Source organism: Pristis pectinata, chromosome 8, assembly GCF_009764475.1.
Source record: "Pristis pectinata isolate sPriPec2 chromosome 8, sPriPec2.1.pri, whole genome shotgun sequence".
NCBI lineage: Eukaryota > Metazoa > Chordata > Chondrichthyes > Rhinopristiformes > Pristidae > Pristis > Pristis pectinata.
Window position 1 is genome coordinate 28,137,747 of NC_067412.1, and position 17,093 is coordinate 28,154,839.

General features: G+C 40.2%; 1 protein-coding gene across 1 annotated transcript in view; it reads right to left on the reverse strand.

Moving 5' to 3' along the window:
* slc29a4a (solute carrier family 29 member 4a) overlaps positions 1-16,673 on the reverse strand; it is a 139,032-nt gene extending 122,359 nt beyond the window's left edge. The window contains exons 1-2 of the mRNA XM_052021494.1: positions 16,547-16,673; positions 12,157-12,285 (exon numbers count right to left, since the gene is read on the reverse strand). The gene's annotated coding sequence lies outside the window, so the exon portion shown is untranslated. The remainder of the gene's footprint in view (positions 1-12,156; positions 12,286-16,546) is intronic.
* Between the last annotated feature and the right edge of the window lie 420 nt (positions 16,674-17,093).

Consider the following 17,093-nt stretch of genomic DNA (forward strand, 5'->3'; position numbering starts at 1 on the left):
TAAGACAGGCAAACGTCCCTCATTTATATTAAGTGAGCAGTACCTTAAAAATAGCAACCTGCAAAGCCACCTTTACCAATACAGCAACTCATTATTTTAATGCAAGGAGTATAATGGGTAAAGCAGTTGATCTTAGGGCAGAGATTAATACATGGAAACAAAACACTGTAGCTATGACAGAAACTTGGTTGAGAGAAGGGCAGGATTGGCAGCTCAGCAGTCCAGGGTATAGATATTTCAAATGTGATAGAGAGGGATGTAAAAAGGTGGGAGAGTTCAAAGTTAAAGTCAAGTTTATTGTCACATGCAGAAGTACATGTATGCACAGATGCAATGAAGAACTTACTTTCAGCAGCGTCACAGGCACTTAGTAATTGCATTACTGATTAGGGAGAATGTCACAGCTGCACTAAAAGGGGACATCTTGGAAAGATCATCCAGTGAGGCTATGCAGCTAGAACTCAGGAATAAGAAAGGTGCAATGATGGGGTTATACTATAGGTCTTCCAACAGCCAGTGGTGCTAGGGGAGCAGATATGCAGGCAGATCATGGAAAGATGTGGAAACAACAGGGTTATAATAGTGGATGGTTTTAGCTTCCCAACATTGACTGAGACTCCCTTAGTACCAGGGGCTTAGAAGGGGTAGAATTTCTTATTGTTTCAAGAAACCCTCCTGAATGCACATGTCCGTAGTCCAACTCAGGATGGGGCCATAGCAGACCTTGTATTGGGGAACGAGTCTGGCCAGGTGATTGAAGTTTCAGTACAGGAGTATATTGGGAACAGTGACCATAATTCTGCAAGTTTCAAGTTAGTAATAAGGATAAGACTGGTTCTCAGGTGACTAGAGAAAGTAGGTTGGGAGTGGCTGTTTGAGGGTAAATCCATATCTGACATGTAGGAGTCTTTTAAAAGGCACTTGATTAGAGTGCAGGACCCACATGTTCCTGTGAGGGTGAAGTATATGAAGGGTAAGGTTTGGAAACCTTGGATGACAAGAGATATTGTAAGTTCAATTAAAAAGAAAAAGGAAGCATATATCATTTAGGAAGCTGAAATCAGACAAGGTCCTTGAGGAATATAAAAGCAGGAAAGAACTTAAGAAATTAGGAGGGCTAAAAGGGGCAATGAAATGTCCTGGCAAGTAGGATTATGGAGAATCCCAAAGCATGTTATGCATATATTAGGAGCAAAAGGGTAGCTAGCAAAAGGGTAGGTCCACTCAAGGACCAAGGAGGGGAGTGATGCATAGGGCCCAAAGAAGTGGGTGACGTCATTATTTCACATTGGTATTCACCAAAGGGAAGGACATGGATGATAAGGAGATTAGGGAGGAATATGTTGATATTCTGGGATATATCAATATTAAAAAGGTGGTGGTGTTGGGTGTCTTGAAAATTAAGGTGGATAAATCCCCAGGACCTGTTGGCAACAGTCCCAGGATACTGAGGGAAGAAAGGGAGGAGATTGTTGGGACTTTGACAGATTTCTTTGTACCCTCTTTAGTCTTCTACCACCTCACCTGTGGCGAAAGAATAGCCAATGTTGCTCTTTTGTTTAAGAAGGGCAACAGGGACAAGCCAGGAAATTATAGGCTGGTGAGCCTTACATCAGTGGTAGGAAAATTGGAGAAGATTCTTAGGGACAGGTTTTACTTGCATTTGGAAAAGCATGGACTTACTAGGGACAGTCAGCAATCAATCACAAAATTGATTAAGTTTTTTTTTTGAGGTGATTAAGATGATTGATGAGGGTAGGGCAGTTGATGTTGTCTACATAGACTTGAGTACAGCACTTGACAAGGTCCCTCATGGTAGGCTAGTCCAGAAGATTAATCCACAGGGAGCTGGTAAATCAGATCCAAAATTGCTGTGGTCATGGAAGACAGAGGGTAGTGATAGAGGGGTGTTTTTCTGACTGGAAGTCTGTGACCAGTGGTGTTTTGCAGGGATCTGTGCTGGGACCTCTGTAGTTTGAAACATATCTCAATGACTTGGATGAAAATGTAGGTGGTCTGATTAGCAAGTTTGCAGATAACACAAAAATTGGTGCAAATCTGGAAAGCAAGGAAGGCTGTCAAAGGATGTGGCACAATGTAGATCAATTGGAGATTTAGACAGAAAAATGGTAGATTAAATTTAATCCAGATATCATGGGCAGAAGGGCCTGATCCTGCACTGCACTGTTCTATGCTCTAATGTGTGGCCAGATCAGGTGCAATGAGGACTTAGTTCTATCCCTTTTATTTTGGTAAGTTGTTTGTGGTCATCAAGTTAGTGGTATGATCTATAATGACCATTGAAGGATTAAAAAGGATCATGCATTATATACTGCTGGTGTTCTGCACTCTGTTTCAAGAGTCCTGTAGATCCAAACTTATTATGGTAGGTCCTACTGCACTGATAACATTTCTTCATCTCCCATATCACCAATTAAATATGAATACGATTTCTAGTTCATTACTTAATTAATGCCAACTTATGCTCCAAAGACCTGGGTCTTCTGACCTGGGTCAGAATCAGTGTCTAAGCTGATGCCACCCAGAGCCTTAAAGAAGCCATCCAACCAAACTGCACTGGATTCATCCCCAAATTTCCCACTGTATCACCCTGCCTCCTTTTCATCTCTATTCCAAACTATTTCTGCTCCTAAATGCATCCAAAAGCATTAATCCTCAGTTGTTGATAGGGCTCTATTTAGCACTTCATTAAAGAGCATCCTGCATTACTCAGTCAATGTTCTTTTCTCGACTTAATTGCCTTCATTCCTCACATGAAACCTTGATTTGTTTTCCAGGGCATTGTCCCAGCAATGTCTACCATTGAACAGTTCTCCCAAATGTCCATTCTAAATGTTTAAGCCAAGGCCATGACTATGTAGGGTTACAAAAATGCATCCAATTTTGATCTCACTTGACATTCATTTGTCAGCACTTCCAGCAAGTCAGAGTAAACATTAAACCTGGCTCCTCTCTGCACCACATACCTCAGTTTTACACTGGTGTATGATAATCAATTGCCATCACAGAACAATGTCCTGTCTTTGAATCCAATGTGCATCAATTTCCTAGCTATTAATCCTGAAACTTAATTTGTTCCAATTCCTTTTCAGCTTTTCTGTAAGGAAGTGTCTAAGGAACAGATTGGAAAGACAAAGTACTCCACCTTGCTTGTAGTAGCTGCTTCAGTGATACATTCATCAAAAACATCCAATGTTCAGACCTCAATGACTCCCCAACCACTTTGAATAAATTACTCCTACACAACTACTTAAATAACAAGATTCAAGACAGATTGTTTGGGTCAGTACAGGGTAATGTTTCATAAATATTAAACATTAATTTCCACTGCATCTGTGAAAATATTGACCTGCATATTTTGTTTAAACCATGAGTGTTAATTCTTTGTGCCAAATCCATTTGTACAATTAAATTCTATATCCAGAAAGTTACATTTTAGTGATATTATATAGTACAAATCTTGTCCATAGAGAAGAGCTGGCAACAGGCTGAAATAGCATCTTGTCAAATTACTAATTTAATATTAAAATGTTAAACAAGTAAATCAAAAGTGATTCAGTTGCATCATTAACCATCAATAAGTAAAAGGCAACCAACAGAAAATTAATAACTTGATTACCTTTGTCTCCAAATATACCATTTGACAGCTGCAGCCAATCACATTGATCATTGTTTCCCGATGCTGCAGTTTGTTCAGCAGCAAGCAATCAAACTGACTATTTTTATCCTCCTTTTCCTATTGGTTCAGGATCAACCAATGACATTACTTGAATATTTTTTCCAGCTTTTTGTCAATTTACCCAAGGACATTTATTCCAGCTTTACAAAAAAAAATAAAATCACTAACTACCTGTAATGTTGATTAATCAATTTGATGATTTTAATGGAAATTGGTGTAGATTCTAAAATTATCTATCATTGGCAAACTAAAATTATAAAACATTTGCGTTTTACTTTCACTTTTCTCCATGTAGTCCTACAAGACCAAATGTGCACCAGGTGGAGTCATGTCACATGACCACCAGGAGTAGGATTTTTATCTGTTGGCTGTAAGTCAGTGGCTCAGTGAGTGTGCGAGAGAGGTTGGGAGGGAGTTGCAATTTCACCCCATCCTTGTGAAACTACAAAGAGGCTTTATTTTTCCAAATGTGAAGTTTCAATGTTCAGGTTGGAACCTTGTGGAATGCTCATAAGAGAGTTTGATTTTGACCTTAGACATTATGGCTAGAATCAACCAGTTCCTTAAGGCTAGAGTTGCCAATGCTCATGCATTGTCCTGGACCATCCAGAAATCAAAAACGTTTCTCTAGGACTGATTTTTTTTTAAGTTTGTTTTAAGACTTAATTTATTAGTTACAAAAATATTGAAGATTAGGGAAAAATCTTTAGTGATAAATATTCAAGTATCCTTTGCCATCCAATTGATGGAAGAAAGCAGTAAAATGAGAAGATGGATGTTTTAGGGTCTTTAAATGTATGGGGTAGAGCCCATTAGCACCATTACACACCCTCATCACCACTGCCTCTTTACAGTAGTGTGGTTAAGCTAAAATGAAGTGCAATTTAAAAAAATATTTCAACATGGAGAATAGGATTGTGGGAAAAACAACTTTTTTTTGAAGTGGGTGAAATAGAAAACGTTGGGGAACCCCAGTTTCAAAAATTTGAAAGTGGGCTGAGCAATGGGATGAAGTTGCCAGGAATACATCCAACTAGAACCACCAATCCATTGCTAGGCCCTGTCTTTGATGGATTCCTGTTGATTTGGGATGTCCTTTCAGCCTATGCGATGGGAGAAATCTTGGCACAGCCACATTGTTTTGCTAAAATAAGAATCTCAATATCATTGTTTTGCTGTGTGTAATTGTTAGCTTTGGACAGCATTGACTGATTGTCACATTGGGAAAAGTTACATAACCCACATTGACAGGCAGCTGACTGAAGAATCAGATACACAATTCACAAATGATACTAGACAATCCCACAAAATTTAGTTGAACTCTAATATTCTATAAAACAATTCATAATCAGTTCATTGATGTCATTGGCATAAGTCAAAACTATTTTGTTGTAATAAAAAAATCTTTATCTAATAACTATAACCAACCAACATATCTACAGGGAGAGTTTGAACTGAGCACAAAATGTGCATTTGAATTAAGTGGTTCAAACATATAATCAATATTCAGGCATAACTGTTAAAGTTACTCATTCCTTTTCATGAATTTGAATTTCAGGATTCTACCAAGTCAATTTCATACAAGTTCTGCTTGAACTTAAGAACTGAGTGTCAGTGGGGCCAAAAGAGAATGGTAACCCCGAGTCCGCTTACATTCCGATTTTCCAGATCCCAGCAGTCAGGACCATCCTGGTAGAATGAAACAGCTCGCAGGTTATATTGAATCAGGATCAAATGGTTTAGTTTTATCAATCATGCCACTTTTGTCTCTGACAGCTAGAGTGAAGCCATTTCATGCTCCTACCATTAGTGGTTCCATTTGGGAAGTGGTCATTTTGAGCACCTATTGTTAGCAATGGCGAAAGCTTTCTATGCCATTTGTGTGGTTTTGAGTCATCAAGGCTTCTACAATTTATGCCTTGACTCCAAGAGATGCCGCAAAGAATTTGTCTGATGCTAAGCTGATGCTTCCTATAACCTCTAAAACATCTGCTTCTCCCTTTGCAGGTAGTGTTAGATGATCCTCAAACTCAGATCACCTAATTTTCCCCTGCATTAGGGTACAGTTTTTAGGGTGCCTGGTCTTAATTCAGCTCACTCATGAAAGAGGGAGTTGGACCCCACAATGACCACAGACCAACCTCTGGTCCACCATTGCATGGCCCATGATTATGTTCTTTCTGATATCACTGCCAAAGGGTTTCACATTAGCTGTTCTCAGTCCTAGATATTGTTCTCCTCTAGGGTATCACAAAATTTAAAACCCTCAGAAATTCCCTAAAGAAGCAGATTTGAGACCTTTAGATTAATACAAAATGATCCTGTCATAGTGGCATTTTCTCAGTCAACTCTTTTCAGATATTCCAGGTTACATCTTTAAAACACTACAATGGGCAAGAAATTTGGATGCCTAATTTTTTTTTCAGCACGAGTCAAAAACAATTATTTCTGGAGTGGAAGGCATATGAAAGTCAAATGGAAGAGCAACATACAGGAAAGTAAACTGGGCATGTCTGATCCTGATTCATCCATGTGTGCCTGTAGTGCTTTTGACATCAGCCACAGATGGTTTAACGTCATTCCCCATGCAAAGCTCCTTTGAAGCATTGCCTTGGAAATTTGGGCATTTTGTCCTAAGGAGGCAACAGTGCCATTTAAGGGGGCCCCTGGAGCAAATCCCACCTCAACACTTGGAGCCAAACCCAACTTCTCTCTTCAGGCCTCTAGCCAACATACCCACCCCCAGTGACCAGCACCACCACCTCTCCCAAGCAACATGTTTTCGTGCATCACCAAAACATCTGTAGGGCATTGCCAAATGCCATTGAATAGAATAACTAACTTAGTACATTACCTAATTTCACCAACTGGAAGCTTCAGAATTGTACATCAGCCAATGTTCATTAACTGAATCTCTTTGGGTCTGCAGTTCAGAAGTCATTTTTGTCTATGGTCCCCTTTGTCCAATAAATTTGTTGATAGCTAGTTGTAAACATGTTAATCATCTTCTATTTCTGGCATAAATCAGTGAATCAATCTATATTTCTAAACAACTGACATTCTTAAAGCACTAACTTTGATCAGCAGTTGTGTCTGGGGCTTTGTTCTGAGAAGGATAAGCAAGAAAGGATACAATCAATAACTCCTTATGTTTTTTTTGATGGGCAGCTCTGCATCAAGTAGCTTCCATATACGAGCTTATCTGTGGTAGCCTGTGCTTGATGGTCGCTCTTTAGTCACAAGAAAACCTTTTTTCCATAACAAGGTATTTAGGCATTATGAAGTGAGTGGCAATGGTACAATTTTAAGAACCCCCTTGTCCACCACTTCACCAGAAGTGCAATAGCACCTCAGCTTACACTTTATGAAGCTCTTGAATGGACCTCCTGCACGTTAAAGATGAACTCTTGACCTCACAATCTACCTCGTCAAGGCCCTTGCACTTTGTCTGCCTGCACTGCACTTCCCCTGTAACTGTAACATTGTTATTGCTTTTCCCTTTGTACTACCTTGATGTACTGATTTTTTGGAAATAGTTTTGCATGACATGCATACAGATTAAGATTTTCACTGTATCTCAGTACATGTGGCAATAATAAACTAAAAGCAATACCAAGATCGTAAAATTTGGACCCGTTTGAAATCACTGTGGTCAAGGAGTCAGTGAAGGATCTATGGAATTCAATCTGGGTGGAGCTTCAGAGTCAGTGCACAACTATGAATATAAGTAAGAAGTGGCAAGATTGAAAAGCACTTAATTACAGTTAAAGAGAAGGTCGCAAACAAGTGGGGGAAAGAAACCCAGGGAGGATATGGAGATTCCAGCTACTACACCAGCAGTGCCAGTTTCTGTCAGTGCCCGGATGTCATAACTACCAGTAGTAACAATAGAAATGTTGTGTCTATCCTTCCCTGCTCCCACTCCCCACCCCAACAGACAGTCTGTATTTATTAAGAGATCTGTTTTATGTCCACCAAATCACAAATGATATGCTTCTTTTCTTCTTTCTTCATCCAGTTAAAGACTTCAGAGTAATTGTGTCTTGCAGAACAAAGTTTGGCACACAAGTCCACTCTTTCACACTGCAATCAGTTAAAGCATACAGCCCATCTTACATTATATGAAGTATAGGCTAAGGATTTTATTATCAAAAGCCATTTAATTAATAGACTCCTTAGGGATGCACAGCATGTACTTGCTGTATTACAAATGCCAGCTTCAATCATTGTTCATTGTTTAGTCAATGAAATCTTTCTCAACCCAATATGCAGTGCAACATCAATCAGACTGGCAGAAACTGATAGCTCAGAAATGAACAGAACTGTCAAAGGACTTCAGTAAATAGCTCAGAGTTCATGATTCCATTAAATTACTTAAAATTCTGCCACTAGTTAACCAAATAAATTTGGGAAGGGCTGAATTGGCAAAGTGACACTCTTGGGTTACACATAAATCTGACAGGTATTTCATGATCTAAAGCACAGTACACAATCACAAGTCAAGCTGACAACACTTATAACAATTTATGGTGGTTTTGTCCTGTTAATCCAGATTCACTCAGATGGAGGTCAGGATTGTTCCAGTTTTTCCACAGGACAGAAATCACTTCCTTCATTTCTCTACCCACCTCCACATATTCCTGTGTTCTCCCATTTGCTCCATTTGATGCACATTCTACAAGTCTAGCCACCTTGAAACAGCCTGCCCTACATATTTCACTCTAGATAGTGCATGGAACACAATTATTAATAGCAGGCATCACAGCCATCCCTCACCTAAACAATATGCAGTGTCCATACACATGCATTTACTAGTAGAGCTCATTCAACACGAGGTAGCAGTCGAGCAAAAAACTTGGGCTGATTCTCTGCCCAGTTCAAGGTTGCCGAGGTCAATTAAGGCCCATTGGAATACTCTCCCAGTTGAGATCAATGCAAAAGAAGGATCAAACCTAGAGTTCCTCACATGCCTAGACTGGCCATCTGGCACTTCTGATAAATGCCAGAGGGGCAGGTGTACTGTGAAAACATTAAATAAAACAGCAAATGTAATCAATGTCAAATAACAAACACTTTATCCACTCCTTGTTTGTCTCATTTTTATACTCACTAATTTGAATGCATTATTTATGACATTGCTGTGTTGCTAAATTACACAGAGCCTTATCTTTCAATGACTTCAATTTGGCTTCATGTACTATAAATGCTGGGGCTTATTCTTTGTCCCAGTCAATCACTGCATCCTTGTTTGTTTGGTATTCTTCCACACCAACTAGTATCACCAGTAGCTTGAGAGAGAAAAAAAAACTTGTATTGGAACAGAAGTGGGCATTTAGCTCGAGCCTGTTCCACCACCTAATTCAACCAATATTCTTTATCTTAACCTGTTCAATAAAATTTGTTCCATAAATGTTTATACTATTGACTGACAAAAATCTATCAATCTCAATCCTGAAACTTCCAATTGACCTGGCAACCTCAATTTCCAGTTGACCATTTTGAAGGAGAAATGATATTAAGAAACCTTGATTTTATGTGAAGAAATGCATTTTAATGATACCTGTGTGTCTCTGCACTGAGGGACTTGTACCTTTCTACTCCAATCTACACTAGTTATTGTGTCACCTGGCTTAGACATGCCAGTAAACTTACAGTTCTCTACTTGTTCATCCAAATAATTTGTAAAGTTGAAGCCCAAGTGTAAATCCATGCAGGAACCCATTAGACTCATTTACCAGAGAAAATAGTTTCTTTATATCAGCCCTATTAATTTTCTATTATCACCTTCAACACCTTAATTAGATCACCCTTTTATTTTGTATATGTCAGGGAACAAGCCTTATCTATGCACCCTGGCTTCACAATAGAACATTTTAGTTCAATGTCATTTTAGTGATTCTGCCCTGTACCCACAAAGGCTAGTTTTTTTCAAATTCATTTTTCAGAATGTGGGCATCACCACCAAGACCAGCACTTAAGGTCCCCATTCTTAACAGCTCTCAAGAAAGTGGTGGTGAAGCACTTTATTGCAGTTCATTCTAATGTTCCCACAATGCATTTGGACAGGGAGCTCCAGGATTTGGATCCAATCAAGATGGAGGATCAGCAATGTATTTCTAGCACAGGACAGTGTACAACTTAGAGCAAAACCTGCAGGAGGTGGTGTTCCCTTGACCTTGGCAGAAGGAACATCATCTCCTGCAAGTTTTGCTCTAAGTTGTACAGGCAGAGTTTGTAGGTTTGGGAGATGCTGTCAGAATAGTCTAAGCATACAACTGCAGTGCATTTTATAGATGGTATTCACTGCAAGCCTGGTGCAATGAGGGGGGAATAAATAGTTAGGGTGCCAACTGAACTGGCTGATTTATCCTGGATCAGGTTGAGTTTCTTGAGTGACATTGGAATTGCATTCATCCAAGCAAGTGGAGAGTATTCCATCATGGAATGACTTTGGGTGTCAGGAGATGAGTCACTCACCAGTGGTAACCCAGCTTTGAGCCCATTCTCATTTCCACAGTATTTGTGTGGCTGGGCCAGTTGGTAGTGGGCTTGGCAATGGCAATACCATTGAATGTCAAAAATATGTAATTAGATTCTCTTATTGGAGATAGAGATTGCCTGGCACTTTAGAACATAAAACATAACAGCACAGTACAGGCCCTTTGGCTCACAGTGTTCTGCAGACATTTTATCCTGCTCTAAGATCTATCTAACCCTTCCCTCTCACATGCCCCCCATTTCTCTATCATTCATGTCCCTAATATATCTGCCCCCACAACCTTTGCAGGCAGTGTTCCACACACCCACCACTGTTTAAAAAAAACTTGCCCCTGATATCCCCCTTATACCTTCCTCCAATCACATTAAGATTAGGTCCCCTTGTGTTAGCCATTGTCGCCCTGGGAAAAAGTCTGACTGTCCACTCAATCTATGCCTCTTATCATCTTGTACACCTCCATCAAGTTACCTCTCATCCTCCTCTCCAAAGAGAGAAGCCCTAGCTCACTCAACCTATCCTCATAGGACATGCTCTCCAATCCAGGCAACATCCTGGTGAATCTCCTCTGCACCCTCTCTAAAGCTTCCACACCTTCCTATAAGGAGGTGACCAGAACTGAACACAATACTCCAAGTGTGGTCTAACCAGAGTTCTATAGAGCTGCAACATCACCTCGCGGCTCTTGAACTCAATACCCTGACTAACGAAGGCCAACACTCCATACGCTTTCTTGACAACCCTAGCGACCTGCACGGTAACCTTGAGGGATCTATGGACGTGGACCCCAAGATCCCTTGTTCCTTCACACTGCTAAGAGTCCTGCCATTAACCTTGTATTCTGCCTTCAAATTTGATCTCCTGAAGTGTATCACTTCACACTTATCCAGGTTGAAATCCATCTGCCACTTCTCAGCCCAGCTCTGCATTCTATCAATTTCCTGTTGTAATCTACAGCAACCTTCTACACAATCCACAAAACCACCAACCTTTGTATCATCAGCAAACTTACTAACCCACCCTTCTACATCCTCATCCAAGTCATTTATAAAAATAACAAAGAGCAGGGTCCCAGAACAGATCTCTGTGGAACACCACTGGTCACTGACCTCCAGGCAGAACACACTGTCTACCACCACCCTCTATCTTCTATGGGCAAGCCAATTCTGAATCCACACAGCCAAGTTTCCCTGGATCCCATGCCTAGTACAAGGTTCCGTATGGCCTCTTCTCTAGTCAACCTGTCCATATACTGTGTCAAGAGTCCTTCCTGGACACACCTAACAAACTCTGTCCCTTCTATCCCCTTTACACTAAAGAGGTGCAATCAATATTAGGGAAGTTGAAATTACCCATGACAACAACCCTGTTAATTTTGCACCTCTCCAAAATCTGTCTCCCGATCTGCTCCTCAGTGTTTCTGCTGTTATTGTGGGGGGGGGGTTCTGTAGAATACTCCCAGTAGAGTGATTTCTCTCTTCCTGTTTCTGACCACCACCCATACTGACTCAGTAGACAATCCCTCTACAACATCCTCCCTTTCTACAGCCGTGATACTGTCCCTGATCAGCAAAGCCACTCCCCCACCTCTTTTACCCCCATCCCTGTCCCTTCTGAAACATCCAGCAGCCATTCCTGCCCTTGTGACAGCCAAGTCTCTGAAATGGTCACAATATCATAGTTCCATGTACTTACCCACGCTCTAACTTTATCAGCCTTGTTCCTGATACCTCTCACATTAAAATAGACATACTTTAACCCATTCACTTAGACCTGCCTTACCTTTATTTGCTGCTGTTAATAAGCAAATCAACTGGTAACAATTTACAAATGTGCCTCATTTAGACTCCTGCAGGGTGAAACTCAAGCTCAGGCACAGAGACTCACCTCTTTGCAAAAGTCCTGCTCCAAATCCCGATTCTGCAAGTTGAAACTCACAAGCTCAGGCACAGAGACTCACCTCTTTGCAAAGGTCCCGCTCCAAATTTGGCTTCAACTCCCGACTCTGCAAGGGGAAACCCACGAACTCAGGCACAGCGACTCAGCTCTTTGCAAAGTCCCGCTCCAAATCTGGCTCCAACTCCTGACTCTGCGAGGTGAAACCGAGTGGCACAGATGTTATTTTTCACTTATCATCATTTGTCTGAAAGTTGTCTAGGACTTTATCCTTATTCTGCCAACACAATAGCAGATATGGTCTTATCTGAACTCTGTGCAGCTGCCAAACTTCTTCCATCTCTTTGAATGGCAGTTTTCCTGTGATGAAGCCCAACATTCCTTCAGCTTTTTAAGTAATTTTTGGTACCTGCACTCCCTTCCCGTGCCCGGACTCCTCTGCTCATACAGTTTCCATCTTTGGGCCAGTTAGGAAAAAAAACATTGATTTATTATTCTTAGGTAATAGTGAGAAAGCACACTACACTTTCCCAATTGAATGTCATCAGTTTTGCTCACTCGGTTAATCTATCAATGTCCATTTGCACCTTTCTACTCCAATTCACCCTATTTACTGTGGCATCTAGTTTAGAGGCATCAGTAAACTTACACAGTTCTCTGCTTGTTCATCCAAATTATTTGTAAAGCTGAAGCCCAAGTATAAATCATTGGACATATTGTGCCTACTTGAATATATATATACCAATTTTCTGTCTCTTATTGCAAAATGAATTCCCATTGAAAGTCAAAGCTTAACTCTAATTCTATAAGCTCTTACTTCTGTTAATAATTTCATTAACTCAACCTTACTGAACACCCGCTGATCTCCCATATCTGAAAGAGATACAACACCGTTGCATTTGTAAGCACCAACCATTTCAATGTAAAAGGTGAGGACAACTACACTGCAGTGTCACGAGTTTATGAGAAATAGCTTTATAACTCACCAAGAACCTAGTGAATGTGACCAGGAGAATGAAAATACTACATTGTACAACATGGTGTCAGGAAACAATTTAAGCATGTAATATTGAGCATAAGTGTGGTTTTGCTTGGAACACAAACTTGTTGTTGAGAAATGCTATGCAAATCAGTGTTGGAGAAGAGGGCAATGACACTCGAAAGAGACTGATTTTGGATTAGTTTTGGGTACAAACGGCACATGGAGCCTAGCTGACAGAAAATAGCACAGTAGGGTTTCTTCTGTTAAATTGTTCATCATCAAGCTGTGCAGAGCCACAGAACCATAGAGAGCCACCAAGAAATATAGCTCAGAAAAAAGGCCTTTTGGCCCTTTGAGTCTACACAACTATAAGGGACCTGTTTTCTTACATTAATCCTATCCTAAACCAAATTATTCTTCCCACATTCCCATCAATGCCCCCCACCCCCCCAATTCTACCACTGACCTACCTGAAACGGGCAATTTACCAATTAACCTATCAACCTACACGTTTTTTGGAATGTGGGAGGATACCTGAGCACTGGGAGAAATCCCATGTGGTCACAGGAAGAACATGCAAACTCCACACACACAGCACTGGAAGTTAGGATTGAACCTGGGTCTTGGTGCTGTGAGGCAGCAGCTCACTTAGCTGTGCCACTGTATGTTGGAGGATGGAGCAGATAAAGCCATCTCAGCAGCTTGATATTGAGTCAATGAGTGGAAGCAATGGAACGTGGAATTTTCTATCTTTATGAAAATGGAAATGACTAATAAAGAGTGGAAAACAAGAATAGATGTACTATAGAAACAAAGTGCTGGAAATACTCAACAGGTCAAGTAGCACCTGTAAGATAGAAACAGAGTTAATGTTTCAGTTCAATGACACTTCATCAGAATTGAATAATGCTGTTGTATCTGGCTGACCACCACATTAGAAAGTTCCACTAATCAGGTAACCCAATAAAACTCTGGAAGGGGCTCTCAAAGCCATTGAGAATTACTCCCACCCACTATCCAATGAGAAGCAATTTTCAGGAGATGTCAGGTAAATATTCCACTTATACTTGGCTGAACTGAAGTTGCTGGATGCAGTTTGTAACTTCAGAGATCTCAACTGGATTGTTGGCATTATTTGAGAGGAAGTGTCTGAGAGAAACAAACTGAGACCTGCAAAGTATGTGGAGTCCTAAGATGTCAAGAGCTGTCCAAAGCCAGAATTGATGAATTGCATGAAAAGAAAAAAAACTATAGATGCCGGAAATAAAATAAAACAGAAATACTCCTCAGGTCAGGCACTAGCTCTGAAGAGAGAAACAAAATTAACATTTTGAGTCAATGATCTTTCACAAGAACTGGAAATGTAAGAAAAAAAAACATTTTAAATTTCAGAGAGGGAAAGGGTGGAGGAAATATAGGGAATGTCTATGATAGAGTGGAGACTTAGGTTACCCAGGTGAAGCAAGAGTTGTTGGTGCCCCACTAAGGGAAGGTGTTGACTGCTTGTTAATCATAGCTAATCTATCAATTAGAGCATATATAGAGGGAGATGAATAATGACTGATCTTAGAATGAATAACAAACCTATGTGGTTTGTGTCCCATTTTGCAACCCAAAAATTTACTTGCACAAATTATACATTTAATTTGGAATCATATATAGTATAGAACCTCTGACCCTTAATTTCCTGTGCTTTTGCACCAAGTTCCATGGGCAGCCAGGATGTAAGTTGAACTTCATAAAAGCTGAATGAATATTGGATGTCAGAGAGTATAGAATGAGATGGAATTCAGACAATATGTCAAAATTGGACTGAATATTGAATTCTACAACTTCAGCTAATCTGACTTCTCTGTCATCCATCTGTGACATTGGTTCAGCTTATTTGTTTTTATCACCTTTCGTTTCTCTGGAAGTGGAGGAAACCCAGCCTGAACTGCTAGGCATGTTGTTCTGCTCTGCATTTTGCAACCTCTTTTATCTTTTGTTTATGTTCTCACTTTCTCACTTCTCCCATTCACACATTGACCAGAGATCTTGTCTACAGCTTATCCCCAGAGTTACCCCAGTTTTATCCTAGCAGAGACATCCCTCTTCCTCACCCTCCCTGCAGCTTAATGAGGTTCTTTTCCCTTCTTCTCAGTTCGACCTGAAATATGAACTCTGTGTCTCTGTCCACAGATACAGCCTGACCTGCCGAGTATTCCCAGCAATTTTCTGTTTTTATTTTAGATTTCTAGCATTTGTAGTTGTTTTTTGATTCTCAATATGGCAAATTACTTGGACCAGTCTGTGAAAATGCAAATGCATTTCACATGTCCCTCGTGAATTGATCAACTGAGAAAACAAACCACTTTGATCTTCAGACCGGAAAAATCCCACAGCTTGTCCTTTGATTAAATTTAAATTAAGCAATTTCAGCTCTGTGACTTTAGCAAAATAATTTGCTGGGAAGATCTATTTCCAGGCCAGCTACACTTCTTTCTTCCTGTAAAACATGCAACTAGGGATTCATCTGACATTAGTTTAAACACTCTTTCTCTGTCAATGAAGCTCTTATTGTTTCTGTTGACTTCTATGCAGCCAGGGAAATAATTTTACTTCACGAGATTATCATTGTCTTTTTGTATATTTTTACATTTGCCTTATGTTAACAGAAAGAAAATAGTGGGAAGCATCCTTGAAGTATTTGGTGAACCAAAATTAAAATAATAAAACAAAATCAAAAACCCACAGATGCTGGGAATCTGTGTTTTCTCCCAGGTTGCTCAAAGATTGCCCCTGGAGACATTCCAAGACACCCCAGAACAAACCAGAATTTGTAGCCTATTGGTTGCACATAATTTGCTATCAGCTTTATTCATGATGGTTCAAGGGCCACAAGAAGCACATTGGCTTCCTTCTACATCAGGCTGCAGGTTTGAACAACTGCATGGAGTTGCACAGTGAGTGGAATGTCTGTGTTAATTAACATCCATGTATAACCTTCTCCAGTTCTACAACCTCCGAGGACATCTGCTCTTGTCTAATCTGGCCTCTTACTCGTTCTCATCACCATACCACTAATGCTGCCTGGCCTACAAGCTCTGGAGCTCTCCAGCATCTTGTTTTTTTGCTCCAGATTCTAGCATCTACATCTCCTTGCATCTCCAAGCTCTGGGACTTCCTTACTAAACCACCATCCAACCCCACTGCCACCTCTTTAAATCTCTCTCTGTTCCTTTAAGATGCTTCTTAATAACTACTCCGACCAAGCATTTGGCCATCTGGCCCCCAAATCACATGCAAATCTGTTTCAAATTTGCTTTCATAACAACTGTGAAGCACATTGGAATGTGTGCCAAACTAAATGCAAGAAGTTGTAGTCTAATACACCACACTAGCTGAATATACTGAAAAGAACCCCTAACCTGATGAAAGTGGCCAAATAATTGTATATTAATAGAATGACAATATGATAAAAAAAACTTACTGAAGAAGATATGAAGGAGTGGATCAGTAGGGGGGTCAGTGGCCATATAACTCCTATACCAGGCAGCTCCAGGGAAAGCTCCTGGATTAAAAAGTTCAAGACGTCACAGCAAAGAGATCAGAGAAAGAGAAATAAACAGGCCTCCTCGGCAAACTCCCACAGTCAAAAACAAACCTACACAGCCAAGCTCTCTTTTCATTCTATCAGATGGAACATTATGTGAAGATGAATGATCATGACAGGAGAGGAAATAAAACAAAGCAGCAAATAAAAGCAGTTGGACATGCTAACCCAAAAGACCTCTCACCATTTCTCTGAAGGCTATTAAATTCAAGACAGAGGTTTGGTTTTACATTGGTAACAGAAGAGAATTTAACTATCACTCATTTTTCATTTTATGTAATGGCACTGCCTTAGGCTTCACATGGACTCGCATGACAGGTCACATGCATTTACTTCACAGCAGATCATATTTGAACCATTTAAACTGCTGGAAAACTGCTCCCTATAATAGAAAAAACATTCTCATAAATAGTACGTAAATGTA